The sequence below is a fragment of the Rhinolophus hipposideros genome (genome assembly GCF_964194185.1).
Source record: "Rhinolophus hipposideros genome assembly, chromosome: 13".
In the NCBI taxonomy this organism is placed as follows: domain Eukaryota; kingdom Metazoa; phylum Chordata; class Mammalia; order Chiroptera; family Rhinolophidae; genus Rhinolophus; species Rhinolophus hipposideros.
The window spans coordinates 51,787,642-51,803,368 of record NC_138059.1 but is presented as its reverse complement, the minus strand read 5'-3'; positions in this window follow the sequence as shown (position 1 = coordinate 51,803,368).

Here is a 15,727-nt window from a genome sequence, read left to right as displayed (position 1 = left end):
GCCAAGGGAAGCAAGTGCTTCAAAAGGGAGGTAGTGATGAGCTGTGTCAAATGGTACTTATGTGTCAAGTCAGAGGAGTACTTAGAATTAAACATGGGCTTTAGCAGTGTGAAGTTTACCAGTAATTTTTTTTTAATTAAATTTATTGGGGTGACAATTGTTAGTAAATTTACATAGATTTCAGGTGTACAATTCTGTATTACATCGTCTATAAATCCCATTGTGTGTTCACCACCCAGAGTCAGTTCTCCTTCCATCACCATATATTTGATCCCCTTTAACCTCATCACCCATCCCCCACCCCCTTACCCTCTGGTAACCACTAAATTATTGTCTGTGTCTATGAGTTTACCAGTAATCTTGACAAAAACTGTTTTGGGGGAAGAGTATGGGTGAAAACCTTACTAGGGTAGGAGAAAGAGAAAACTGGAAGGAGAGAGATTGGAGCCAGAAAGTGGAGATAATTTTTTTTGCCAGTCTTGCTTTGTTTGGTTTTCCTGTGTACTATCACATACAGTACAGTGTGTGTGTGTGTGTGTGTGTGTGTGTGTGTGTGTGTGTGTGTGCGCGCGCGCATGCGCATTCTTATAAGAATGATCCAGTCAAAAGGGAAGATTTGACACTGTAAGAGATGAAAGAATTGCTGGAGCAGTGTCCTTGAGGGGATAACAGGGACATCAGATCTAATGCACAATGGAGGTACAGTTCTTAGAAGAGATTACAGAGGTCATTGTGTAACAGGATGGGATGTAAGGAGGAAGGAGGAGGTGAACTTCCCTTCTGAGCACTTTTCTGTTTTCAGCAACTTCAGATGAGAGGCCATTCACTGAGGGTGCTAGTGAGGAGGAGGAAGTTCTGTGAATCTGGCGAGAGGTAAAGGTGTGGAACAGTCACCCAGTGGAGTGGAAGAGTGACTGGATAAAGAGTTGTTGTCGGCTTGCAGGCTGCACCGAGGAACTGCTGCAAGTTGGGGGTCACAAATGTAAAATGACAGCAAGCAACTCACAACATAGTCTGGCCACAACATGCAATTCAGTATGACTCACAGTACACTGCACTGAGCTGCTATGTGCACTGAGCTTCTATGATCTGATAGGATGGGACCATTCCTTGGTCTACAACCTCAATTTTCTGACATATCCATCATAGCTTACTGCCTATACCCAAAACTACTGAACCCGGATGTTCCGAGCCCCAACTTCAGAGACTTCTCCACACCTCGCTATGCCTGTCTGCAATGTAGGGTCTTGTGAAACAAAAGAGCCTGATCTCTACCCTGCTAGATCCTACAAATGTGATAACAAGACAGGCCCAGCTTCTGTCCTCATAGTGCTTAGGGCCTAACAGGCAGGTAAACTCATCCCAAATACACTTTATTAACCAGAATGTTGTAGCACGGAATGATGTTTAGAAGAAAGAGAGAACTCGCAATTTGAGTGTACACAGATTGTTGTCGTAATGATATTTGTTATTAGGATACTATTAGGTTGGTGCAAAAGTAATTGCGGTTTTTGCAATTATTTTTTAACCTTTTAAACTGCAATTACTTTTGCACCAACCTAATATATTTAAGACATTCTAATTTTCACTAGATTCCCATTTTGAAAACATTTTTAGGATTTGCCTGTTCTGAACTTTTGATATAAATGAAATCATGGTCAGTGTATATACAAAACCATCTTGTGCTATTCTTTTAGCCAAGTCATTTAACCTTTAGTTGGCCAGGCATAAATGGCTGCCTAGAATGAAAACAGAAGGCACGAACTGTTCCTATGTACTTCTGTACATTTAGTATTCCACCACAATCACATTTTTAGACAGCTTTTATTAATGTATAATTTACATGCCATGAAATTAATCTATTTAAATGGATTAATTCAACAAAATATTCAGAGTATTACAACCATCATCATAATATAATTTTGATGATTCAATGAAATATTCAGAGTTTTACGTCTATCATCATAATATAATTTTAGGACATTTAGAACATTCTAATGTTAGAACACCCCAGAAACTTTGTAGCTATCCAACCACCCACACACTAGCCCTAGACAACAAAGAATTTGCTTTGTATCTCTATGATTTGCCTGTTCTGGATATTTCATATAAATTAAATCATACAATATGTGGTCTTTTGTGACTAGTTTCTTTCACTTAGCATAATTTTGGAGATTCATCTATGTTGTAACATGTATCAGTATTTCATTCCTTGTTGTTGCCAAATACTAATCCATGTTATAGACTTTTAAATTTTGTTTTGTTTTATTTTAATTATTTATTCACCAGTTGAAGGGCATTTGGTTTCTTTCCAGTTTGGGATTCTTATGGATAGTACTTCTATGAACATTCATGTACAAGTCTTAGGTGATATCATTTCTTTTTAAAAGAAAAAAAGTTACACATATCCACATGCTGAAAATAATTTTGGTTTTCTTTCTATTTACCTTGCTTACTGATAGTAGAATTTCAAAACAATTTTTTATCGTGAAGATGATGCAGTTTTAACAAACTCTATTACATGTCTGTTTTGTCATTATACAAGTTACTTATAGGTCATGCAAATCAATACTCTGACATTATAAAGCAGAATGGCAAACAATGGTCAGATTAGTTGATAAGAATTTATATTCCAGATCAAGAAGGAGTAGACAACTTCTTATTTCCCTTGCTAAGTACAACTAAAACCTTAAACATTGTAGATAAAACAAGTAGTACTCTGAAAGACACAGGAAAGGAGACAGACGGGCTAGGTATCTCAGACCCCAAGGACTGATATAGCAATGCATTCTTTGGGTTTTCTTTTTGCCTACCGCATCCCAAACTGGGTACTGGAGAAGCCAGCAAACCAGAAACATCAACGGGAGCAGATAAAAAAATGCCCTAACAGAAGCCAGTTCTTTCTAGCCAAAGGTCCAGACAGGGGCAATCTAGCAAAGCAAAAACAATAATTGCCTACCCAACCCAAACACCACAGGGGGAAAAAAAAAACAGCCTTAACCCACCCCCATCTGCTCTGGAAAGCCTTGACTTCTACCCTTTCCCAGCTGCAAAGAGGCATCTATCTATCCCTTTCCCATGATGGGATGATATCAGTGAAAAACAAGTAGGGAACCAGCCCTTTCTCCCCCACCTGACAGTAATGAAGTCATTGTTCCCCTCCCTGCTCATATCACAGTAGGCTCAAACAAAAGCTAGAGCTTTCACCACCATTCAGCAGTAAGGAGGCCAACCCTGCCCCATTTGTCGGTAACACCAAAATTACATCGCACACAGAAGTAATGAGGTCCTCATTCCCCAGGGTGTCGAATGAGGCAACGTGGGAAAACATGGACTTCCTTCCACACCTGCCAGTAAAAAAAGGGTGCTCCACTTCTCCTGGCAGCATATCGTCAAAGGAGATCTGCTAAAACACAAGTTTAAAACAAGATCCAGAGTCTCATAACATAGTACCCCAAATGTCCAAGATACAACTTTTAAAAACATCATTCATCATACACAAAAACAGGAAAATCTCAACTTGACTGGCAAAAGACAATTAATAAATGCCAACACCAATATGACACAGAAGTTGGATTTATCTGACAATTATTTTGAAGAAGCAATCATAAAAACACTTCAGCAAGTAATTACAAACACACTTGAAACAAATTAACATAGAAAGCAAAGAAATAAGAAGCTATAAGAAGAACCAAATGGAAATCTTAGAACTGAAAATATATAACTGAAATTTAAAAATCTAATAGATACAGCATAGTATCTACAGCATAATAAGGAAGATAGGAGAAAGAATTAACTTGAAGACAAAACAGTAGAGACTACTCAATCTAAACAACAGAGAGAAAACAGACTTTTTTAGAAATGAACAGAACCTCAGAGACTTCTAGGACTATAACAAAAAAGCAAACATTTGGGTCATCATCGTTGCTGAGGAAAAAAGAAAGCAGGTGGGGCTTTAAAAAAATATTCCAGAAATAATGGGTGAAAATTTCCCAAATTTTGCAAAAGAGAAAGTACAGATTCAAGAAGCTTATTGAATTCAAAGACAGTAAACTCAAAGAAATTTATATGAAGACACACTATAATCAACTTCAGAAGAATAAAGACAAAATTTTTTTTGAAAGTAGTCAGAGAAAAATGACACAATACTTACGTTAAAAAAAAAATTCCATCACATATATTTGAAGATCTAGTTGGTTTTATTAAATGATTTATAAAGCAGACAGCATCCCATCTAGCAACAAGAAGGGCAGTCTGAGTAATTGTGTAAAATGGAAGGTATTTATAGAAAGGAGGGTGGAGCAAGGAAGTTATTTAGGAAAAAAAAGGATTCTTTTAGTTAAGACATCTTCATTTGGGGGAAAGGGAAAGCGGGGGTGGGGGAGGGGGGTTAGTTATCATGCAGATTGCTTCTCTTTCCTCTAGGAGACAGAGAGCGCCCATATGATGCATAACCTCATTAGTTCTGACCAGAAAATTTTAGACTGGCTGATTAAGATTACTGGGAGGGGTTGAAACTGCAAATTAGGTTTGGTATTAAATTTAGGTTTGATATTATGGCTTTAACAGGAGTAATGCCGTTTTGGGCCTGTGGTTTTCTCTTTAACACCTAAAAGGGAAAAATAATTCAAGTGACAGCAGATTTGTCATCAGAAACCACAGAGGCCAAAAAATAGTTGCAACAATTTTTCAAGTGCTAAAATAAAAGAGTTGTCAACTAGAATTCTATATCCAGTGAAAATATACTTGACGAATGAGGAATAACCAAAATATGCTCAGATGAAGGAAAGCCAAGAGAATTTGTCACCAACAGACTTACTCTAAAAGAATTGATAAAGGAAGTTATCTAACAGAAAGTAAATGATAAATGAAGGAATTTTGGAATATCAGGAGAAAAGAAAGACAAAAATAAATAAACAAATGTGCTGTAAATCATCCTCCATCATAACTTTCCCTGTCATACATCGCTTCTCATATACAGCAATTTCTGTCAAATAAAAATATTACAGTGTGTCCTCATCCACCTTATTCACCGGATCTGGTACTGTGTGACTTCTGACTCTTCTCCAAAGTAAAAATAACCATGAAAGGTAAACATTTTGGATTTGTTCAGGACATTGAGGCAGCCACCATGGTGCATCTAAAGATATTCATGAAAGAGGACTTCCAGAACTGCTTCAGAAGGTGGCAAGAACAATGGGGTAAGTGTGTTCAAAGCAAAGGGGAGTATTTTGAGGGGCATTGGAGGCAATGTGTCTTTTACTGTAATAATGTTTTTTTATTTAAACATTCACCATATTGTTTGATTATACCTCATATGTAACCAAGCCAAGGTTAAGAAAATACAGCTATGCTCAAAATTATTCCTATTTATCTTGGCAGAACAAAAACAAAGTTTCTACTCAGAGTAATCAGATAAGTAGACCCTAGATTTATACTCTTATCTCTCAACTGATAAGCAGTTTTTGGGATTTCAAATCGATTTTTGGATGTAGCCAGTAAAAAGAGTGATTTGGTGTAAATCTCGCCTGGAACATTTTTAGCACACTGCCACAGGGAAATATTTAGATGTTCAAAGATTTCAATTTGCTATGAAAAGATGACACTGGATAGTTTATCCACGTGATTAGATTAAGTTCTTAGTTTAAAATGTTTGAAAGATCCTTATTGCTTAGAGGAACTAGGTATTCTTAAATAAAAGTGCACTATGCAGAAGGATTTATTTATTTTAAGATAGATGTAGGTTACTTGTTAAAACTGAGAAAAACACCTCAAAATTTCTTTAGACTGATGACATTTTTACCCTTAAAAAGAAGACATTTAAATATTCTTTGCAAACAGCTATTTCATTCTAATTTTTACTACTAAATGCTATAATCAGGAACTTTCATTTACTATTTAATTTTTTTTTTAATTTCCAATATGGTCTTTTTAATTCATTCTAAAAAAATGGAAATTTCTGAATTATAGTTTAAAATCTTAGTACATGTGTCTTTAATGAACAACTTCCATAATAATTACAGTGTTTCTAGTGCCCATTTATTCGTCTTAGAAGTCTGTGTTTCTCAATTCTTTTCATTGTAGTATCCCTAATGAAAGAAGAGAATGAATACATAATCAGACAGAAGATTTAATCAAGGTTTGAAATTTAAGTTTTAGTTTTGCCTGAAAAACAATATACCAATTTTATCTATGCCTATTCTGTTTTATTTTTTTAAATGATTCAAATTATTTTTCATCAAATAAATGGAGAAGTAGCACAATTGTCCCCTGTGGTTTTTGAAAACTTCCCTCTAAACATACCAGCAGGAATATGTTTCTTAAAAAAAAAATAAAAAAAAAATGGTGGGACACTTATAAAGGTAGAGGAAAGAAGGCAAGTAGATATCAGCCAGTTCCTGCCTGATACAACATGGTCTGGCTATCAACATCAAGGTCCTGCAATGTACAGACTCAGCCTCTCCAGTCTCAGACTATTGAGAGTCAAGGCTGATTGTTCATGGTCCCATCCTCTCTAGGGATTTAGGTATGGCTTAGTTCCTACTCAGCTGGACAGTGAGCCCCAGTACACCCACATACCCCTGAACTTCAGCCTTCCCCTATATTCTCTGTCCTGTGGGCCAGTCTGTGTTTCAATCTGCCGTTGTTCATCCTGGTTCATGCTCCACTTCTGTAGGGCAAAAAAACCCACTGATGGGACTGAGCTAGCCCATTACTGCTTCAAACCAATCAGCTGCCCTGCCTAATGTGGGTTCTACTGATGAGACTGCAGACTATACACAAGTTCAAAGTGAATAATGACTGCCCATACCCCTTTCAACAGAACAGCATGGCAGCCAGTCCTACATTGATGGTCTTCCTTATATCAAGTCTTACTTACTCCCTTCACATTACAGCCTTCTGCCTTTGTCCCAATGAGCCCTGTCACATATGCAGCCTGTCACTCTGCATGTACTGAATATAGCAGTGTATACCAGATGGCCATGAGATTAGCTGGATTTGTGAGTGATTACCAATCAAGTTGCTGATGGGGAGGTAAGAGATAGTTAACGCAAGGAGTTGAATCCTAGGCTGACAGATTGGATTTACCACAACAGAACTAATACAGATTTTTGAGAAAGAAAAGGACAAGGCAAAATGGTATTTAAGATGATGTTCTAGTAGCAGTATGCAATGTAGACTGGGAATGGAAAAGACTGGGAAGAGAAATATAGCATGAAAACAAATCTTTAATAAACAAATCTTTAATAATTGTCCTGGAATAAAATGGTTGTTCTGGAAAGAAGGCAAAAGTTAACACATATTTTGAAGAAAGACTCTCCAGCTGTTGATAGTAGATTAAAATCAGTCAGTCAATGAATTTTGAGGCCATATACAGTGTTTCCCTGAAAATAAGACCCAGCCAGAAAATCAGCTCTAATGCATCTTTTGAGGCAAAAATTAATACAAGACCAGGTCTTATTTTACTATATATAAGACCGGGTTTTATAATAGAATAGAATAGAATAGAATATGATATAATATAATATAACATAAAATACCGGCTCATATTAATTTTTGCTTCAAAAGACGCATTAGAGCTGATTGTCTGGCTAGGTCTTATTTTCGGGGAAACACGGCATTAGCCAAACACTGCTCTAGGCACCAGAGAACCAGGTGACCTCCAGGATCCAATAAAGGAAAAACTAATAATGTGATAGACACTGGTCATCACCTTAGTTGACACACATTCTCAAGTTTGCTTCCTTCATATCTTCCTCACAGAGGTTGGAAAGCCGGATACTCACGTCCCAATTGCTTGTGGCAGTAGCCCAGGTGATCTTGTTTAGGCCAAGACGATGTAAGGGCAGATCGAAAGGAGCACTTCTAGAAACTTTTGCTTCCTTTATAAAAGAAACAGACACACCTGGTGCCCCTCCATTTTCCCTTTCCTGCCTAGAACATAGAAGTAATATATGGAACGACTCGGAGGCAACCAGTGTGAAGATAAAACATTAACACACTAAGGATGGCCAAGTAGCAAAATATAAGGAGAGTCATAATAGCTGTCTGAGCAGCTAGAATAATCTGGCAATCGCTTAACTTTTCTTGGTATATAAGAAAAATTAACCCCATTCCCGATACCAGTCGCTGAAACAGAACTCTTTGTGGCAAGCAACCAAATCTGAGCCTGGGAGATTACACAGAAAAGGCGCAGTCTATTAAAAGACTATTGAGTAGCTCACATAATCTTTGAGAAGCCTAAAGAATAAGGTTGAAACTTAAGATTCCAGGAATAGCATACAAAACCTTTCATAGAATTGGCCTGATGAAGAATCAATCACCTGCATGTCACAGAACCGAAGATGCTAAGGTTTGCACTCTTTCCATTTTTACACCAAGAACACAATTGTACTTCAGATATGACCAATCTAGCATAGTCACCTTTGCTGTCACCCTGTAGAGACGGAGTCCCAGAGAGCAGTTTCCAGGCTCTCGACCTCACATAGAAAGGTGCTGGCTCGGGCAGTAGATGGCCATCAGCTATGATCAGATGGCCATCAGCTGTAACCAGTTAGACATTAGCCACTAATATAACTGCCATGGCTACGCTGGCAAGGCAGTTGGCAGAGAAGCGGATGAAGATTGCGGATCATGTGAATCCTTCTTCCTGTATCTCCAACCCAGCCTCCAACAAGAATATAGTGATGTGCACCCCCTATCCGTGGCTCTGTTGGTGTTCCTTTTCAGCCTCACCATATTTTGCATCCACCAGCTGAGAACGGGAGCTGAGACCCAGCATTACACATGGCACAACGAGCAGGGAGGGTATGGTGCCGGCCAAAGCTCTCCAAAGGGTGGTGGATCAGTTTGTGTGTATGAACACTCAGTCGTAGGAAGCCTGGGAGGAGCAGCACCAGGAGAAGGAAATGTGATCTGCCTGGGAGAGATGGGACTCCTTGGTGAATTGGTGGTCCTCTTGAGCCTCCAGATGGCACACAACCCTATTGATCATAGCAGGTGTTGCCTGCCTTTTGGTGGTCCACTGACGCGGTGGGTTCCTAGAGTTATGGACGTCTTGCACCGGGGCCACCACCCACTCAGATACCTGGCACAGCAAGCAGGATTCCAGCCAGGTAGGAATGTTTGACTCTGGGCAGGAGGACATTGGCCCCCACACAGTGTGTAGTTCCTGGTGGCATTGTTCTCAGGAGTTGGACCCCCGTGGAAGGGTGGGAAGACATGGATGGCTCTCCAACCAGCATAGGCTGGAGAAAGCAAAGGTTGTTACAGCTGTGTGAGCTGGGAACTGCTTGCTGAGGCAGCCCAGATGTAGGACTTGTAGTCCCCGGAGGAAATGCTTGCTGAGTCCTCCGTGGAGGATGTGGGTGAGGTCAAGATCGTCCCTCACCCCCAGGTAGGGGAGGACTTGGAGCTCTCACCCTGCAGAGAGGGCACACATTGTGAAGCCAATGCACAGCCCTAGCAACTGTCTGTGGACTATGGGGAACTGAATAAGGTGATGCCACCTGTGCATGCTGTAGTGCCTTCCATCCCTAATTTGATGGACTGCTTGACTGTTTGCTTGGGAACATACCACCATGTAGTGGAAATGGTGGATGTTTGCTTCCTGTGTCTCATCAGCTGCCATCAAGGGTGTGGGCACCTTGGCTGTGACCCACTATTGTTCCAGCATGGTACCCTGAGAAACCCTGGCTGTGCCCAGGAAGTTTGGCTGTGCCCAGAAAGGCTGGTAGTACCCTGAGAATCCTGGCTGTGCCATGAAGTCTGGCTATGCCCAGAAAGACTAGTCGTACTCTGAGAACCCTGGCTGTGCCATGAAGTCTGGCTATGCCCAGAAAGACTGACAGGACCCTGAGAAACCCTGGCTGTGCCTAGAAAGTAGGTGGACATCAAGGGACACACCCTGGGATGTTACTTGAACTGGACTGAAACTTTTTATCGTGAGCTGGTTTCCTGGCACAGGGCCCCTCGCAAAAGATGCTTGTTGCATAGGGTGTGAGGTGAGACCCTGAAGGGGTGGAATGTAGGGATGGAGTCCCAGAGAGCAGTTTCCAGGCTCTCGACCTCACATGGAAAGGTGCTGGCTCAGGCAGTAGATGGTCATCAGCTGTGATCGGATGGCCATCAGCTGTAACCAGTTAGCCATTAACCACTAATATAACTGCCATGGCTATGCTAGCAAGCGCGGATTGGGGCTGTCAAGTGTGGTTAGCAAGCGGATTGTGGATTGTGGATCATGTTGATCCTAATTCCTGGGTCTTGTCCAGCTGCCAGTGAGACTGGGGTACAGAAAGATCCCTCATTTGGGTACTGGAGGGTGTTTGCTTTTGTGTCTCGACCAGCAGCCATCAAGAATATAGTGGTATGAATTCCCCTATCTATGGCTCTGTTAGTGTTCCTTTTTTGTCCACTATATTGTGTCTACCTGCTGAGAGCGGGAGTTAAGACCCTGCATTACACACCCTAACCATAAAATCAGTTTCACAGGGAGCCTTCGCTCTTACCTTGCTCACTTTCAACCTGCACAAGTAACTGTGCCCTAAATGGCAAAAAAAAAAAAAAAAAGTGTAAAGAAAATATGTAGCTTATTTGGCTCCTATAGGAAGAAATATTATTTGCCCTACAAAATTCATAAGGTGGGTAATCTCCCAAACTCAAAAAAGGATTCAGATGCTAAAAATATAAAATGAGTTGCAGAATGACGTCATAGGAATGGCGGCAGCTGGTCGCTCTTTTGGAGTTCTCCTCTGAATCTTGTTGCAAACGGGACATATAACCCCTCGAGGAGTTCTTTGCTCATCATGCAGAACAGCTGGGAGACTCGGGGAAGAATTACTTGAAGGTGCGCACTAATTGCGAGCAGGGGAAGAGGCAGGACAGCGAAGTGGAAATGCTCAGCCCCCACGGTGGAGCCTCGGCCCTGCGGCGCCCAAAGCCCCAGGGACGCGCCGGTCCCAGGGCAGAATGGAGAACAGAAGAGCCAAGAGAACAGCTAAGAGACTCGTGGAAGGTTTGTTTAGGGGTGCGCTAAGTGGGCGAGCGGGGGAGGAGAGAGGAGGGCGAGAGGAAAAGCGCCGGGCTCCCCTCCTACCACGGTAAAGGCACGACCTTGCAGCGCACTGTTGCGTGGGAGCCCAGGGCAGAACAGAGAACACAAAAGCCAGGAGGTGGGCTCTTTCCCTGCATCCCATGGATTATCTCACCCACAGGGGTGGGCAGCTAGTGGGCCCTAGAGCAGACAAAGAACATAGAATCAACACCTGGGCTCCTCCCCACTCTGTTCCAATCTTACCCCCCCACCCCCCCACCCCCCGCCCTTCCAGAGACTTAAACTGACCCTTGAACTGAGGAGTAGTGTCAGATTACAGAGGAGCCTCAGTGCTCAGGCTCTAGGAAAATTGGCAGCCAGCTCTGACCCATGGAAGAGGCTGGGGGGACTGGGATTTTCGCTGGATGAGGAGAGAGGAGACTCCTCCACCCCCAGCCACCACCTTTTCGGGCCTGCGGGAAGAGTGTGACTCAGCTGGCCTGGGAGAGAAAAGACCCCTCCATCCCCAGTCCCCACCCTTTCTGGCTGGCCTGGGGTGGGGCAAGGGCAACTGCGGAGGCACTCCTGGAGATCTGCAAGGAGAAGCGGCAGAGGCAGCTTCTGGCTTTCAGCAGCTCAAAAATCTCCTGCCCCCCCCCCACACACACACACAGACGAAGTGTCCTAAGTCTCAGGAGTACTGGACACAGGGCTGGGGGTGCTACTCTCAGCGTGCATTTGTGCAGGCAAGGGCAGAAACAGCACTGACTCTCTAAAAACTGTCATCCAGACCCCTCAGCCCCTCTCATTTAAATCTACAATCCCAAATTCACTCTGGGCACCAGGTGACCGGTGCTGCCTGCGCAATAGGCAGGGGACTCTGGCACAGCGAAGGACAACCTGGAAATTACTTAGTGGGCTTAAGCCAAGACTGGTGCTGCTCCTTGTTTTGCTTTGCTTTGTTTTTTTGGTTTTAGTTTTTGTTTTTTTTCTTTTTTTCTTTATTTCTTTTTTCTTTTTCTTTTGTTTTGTTTTGTTTTTCTGTTGTTTTTTGTCTTTTTTTTGTTTGTTTGTTTTGTTTTGCTTTGTTTTGTCTTTATTTCTTTGATATACTTGCCTGTGTTGAGTGGGGATTGTGGGTCATTTTTATATGTGAATGTACTTGTGTTTTTTTTTTCTTTGATGTTGTTGTTGTTGTTGTGCTTGGTAATTTGTTGGTTCTAAAACTGCACTACCAGAGCCCAGCTTAAGAGGCACAAGATTCAACATATCCAGCAGCCAACTCCGGACCAAACCAGAGTACTACGAGGTTTCACCTACAAGTCACACGCCCAAGGGAATTCTTTACAGACACAAGAGCCCATAGAGACCAAAACTTATTCATGTGGTCAACCCTCACCCAGCAGAACACCCTGCGGTGGGCAGAGCCAAGTCTCACAACTAGTCAGCCTAGGAGTTAAACCCACCTACTCACAAGAAAAAGCAATTAAAGTTCTTCTTGAACAGGACAATATACACAACACAAGAGTCACCTTTGAAGCACATGCAGAGGAGAAGAACAAAGTAGTCCAAGTCAAATACAAAGGACACATACTACATAAGATAACCCAGCAAGAACTAAGAACTCTAGGGGATCTACCTAATAAATCAAAGCAAACGAAGAGAGTCAGTCAGAATGGGGAGACAAAGAAACATGTCCCAAATAAAAGAACAGAAGAAACCTTCACAACTGGAACCAAATGAAGCAGAGGTACCCAACCTTTCAGAGAAAGAGTTCAGAACACTGGTGATAAGAAAGTTTAAGGAGCTTAGAGAAGACATAAAGAAGGATGAAGAAATCATAAAGAACAACCAGTTAGAACAAAAGAACACAATTACCGAAATTAAGAACTCTCTTGAAGGAATTACCAGCAGGTTAGATGAAGCAGAGGATTGAATCAGTGACTTAGAAGACAAGTTAGCAGACATCACCCAAACAGAACAACAGAAATAAAAAAGAATAAAAAGCAATGAAGATGGTTTAAGAGACCTCTGGGATAACATCAAGCGCAACAACATGCGCATCATAAGAATACCAGAAGGTGAAGAGAGGAAGCAAGGTATTGAGAATATATTTGAAGTAATAATGTCCAAAACCTTCTCTAACCTGATAAAGGAAACCAACATACAAGCCCAGGAAGCTCAGAGAGTTCCAACCAGGATAAACCCAAACAGGTCCACACCAAAACACATTATAGTTAAAATGGCAAAGCTTAAAGACAAACAGAGAATCCTAAAAGCAGCAAGAGAAAGACAGAGGGTTACATACAAGGGAACTCCCATAGGACTATCAAATGACTTTTCTACAGAAACATTGAAGGACAGGAGGGAGTGGCAGGAGATACTCAAAGTAATGGATCACAAAGGCCTACAACCTAGATTTCTTTATCCAGCAAGGTTATCATTTAAAGTTGATGGAGAGATAAAGAGCTTCCCAGAAAAGAATAAGCTAAAGGAATTTATTGCCACCAAGCCAGCATTGCAAGAAATACTAAAAGGACTTCTGTAAATAGAAGAAAGATGAAAACAATCTAACTACAAATTTAAAAAATGGCAATAACTATGTACCTATCAATAATCACTTTAAATGTAAACGGATTAAATGCTCCAATCAAGAGACATAGGGTGGCTGAGTGGATAAGAAAGTAAGACCCTTGTTTATGCTGTATACAAGAGACTCACCTCAGATTAAAAGACACACACAGGCTGAATAGTGAAGGGTTGGAGTAAGATATTTCATGCAAATGGAAGCGAGAAAACAGCTGGAGTTGCAATACTTATATCTGACAAAATATACTTTAAAATGAAGAACATATTAAAAGACAAAAATGGGCACTATATAATAATACAGGGATCAATCCAACAAGAGGACATAACCCTAATAAACATCTATGGATTTCTCCGGGTAGATGCCTAGGAGTGGAATTACTGGATCATAGGGTAGTTCCATTTTCAGATTTTTGAGATACCTCCATACTGTTTTCCATAGTGGCTGCACCAATCTGCAACCCCACCAACATAGCATTAGCGTTCCCTTTTCTCCACATCCTTGCCAGCATTTGTTGTTTGTTGATTTATTGATGATAGCCATTTTGACTGGGGTGAGGTGGTATCTCATTGTGGTTTTTATTTGCATTTCTCTGATGGTTAGTGAGGTTGAGCATTGTTGGGTGTCCGATGGACATGTGTCCTGTTTGGGAGACCACCTCAGGGATGCTCTGGATGCCTGGTCATGGCATTGTACACCAGAGGCTGGACATTAATGAATGCCAACTATAATTTTATGTGTATAATGTGATGGCTCGGTGTGAGGTCGGGGTGGGGGTGGATGGGGGGAGGGGGGTTCACGGTGTGAGGGATGTAAAAATAAAATAAAATAAAATAAAATAAAATAAAATAAAATAAAATAAAATAAAAAAATAAAAAAAAAACATCTATGCACCTAACATAGGAGCGCCTAAATATATAAAACAGGTACTGACTGACATAAAGAGAGATCAACAGTAACACTATCATAGTAGGGGACTTCAACACACCTCTGACAAAAAAGGACAGGTCCTCCAGACAGAAAATCAACATGGAAACAACAGCCTTAAATGATACATTGGACCACTAGGATTTAATCGATATTTTCAGAGCGTTTCACTCCAATGCTACAGAATACACGTTCTTCTCAAGCGCACATGGAACATTTTCCAAAATAGATCATATGTTAGAACACAAAACAAGTCTTGATAAATTTAAGAAAATGGTAATCATACCAATTGTCTTCTCTGACCACAGTGCTATGAAATTAGAAATGAACTACAGGAAAAAAACTGGAAGACACACCATTTCATGAAGGCTGAATAACTTATTACTAAATAATGAATGGGTCCAGCAGGAGATGAAGGAAAAAATCAAAAGATATCTCGAGACAAATGAGAATGAGAACACAACGACCCAAAATCTATGGGATGCTGCGAAAGCAGTCCTAAGAGGGAAGTTCATAGCACTGCAGGCCTACCTAAAGAAACAAGAAACATCACTAATTGACAGTTTATCTTCACACTTAAGGGATCTGGAAAAAGAACAGCAAAATACACCCAAAGGGAGCACAAGGAAGGAGATAATAAGGATCAGAGCACAAATAAATGAAATAGAAACCAGAAAAACAGTACAAAAGATCAATGAATCCAAGAGTTGGTTCTTAGAGAAGATAAACAAAATTGACAAACCTTTAGCCAGACTCATTAAAAAAAGGAGAGAGAGGACCCAAATTAATAAAATCAGAAATGAAAGAGAAGTGACAACAGACACTGCAGAAATACAAAAAATTTTAAGAAACTACTATGAGCAACTATATGCCAACAAATATGACAATCTGGAAGAAATGGACAATTTTCTAGAGGCGTACAACCTTCCAAGGCTAATGCAAGAAGAAACAGAGAACCTGATAGACTGATTACCATCAGGGAAATTGAATCAGTAATCAACAATCTCCCAACAAACAAAAGCCCTGGACCAGATGGCTTTACAGGTGAATTTTTCAAAACGTTCAAAAAAGAATTATCACCTATTCTCCTCAAGCTCTTCCAAAATATCCAAAAGTAGGGAAGTCTCCCAAATACTTTTTATGAAGCTACTATCACCATGATCTCAAAAGCAGACAAAGAC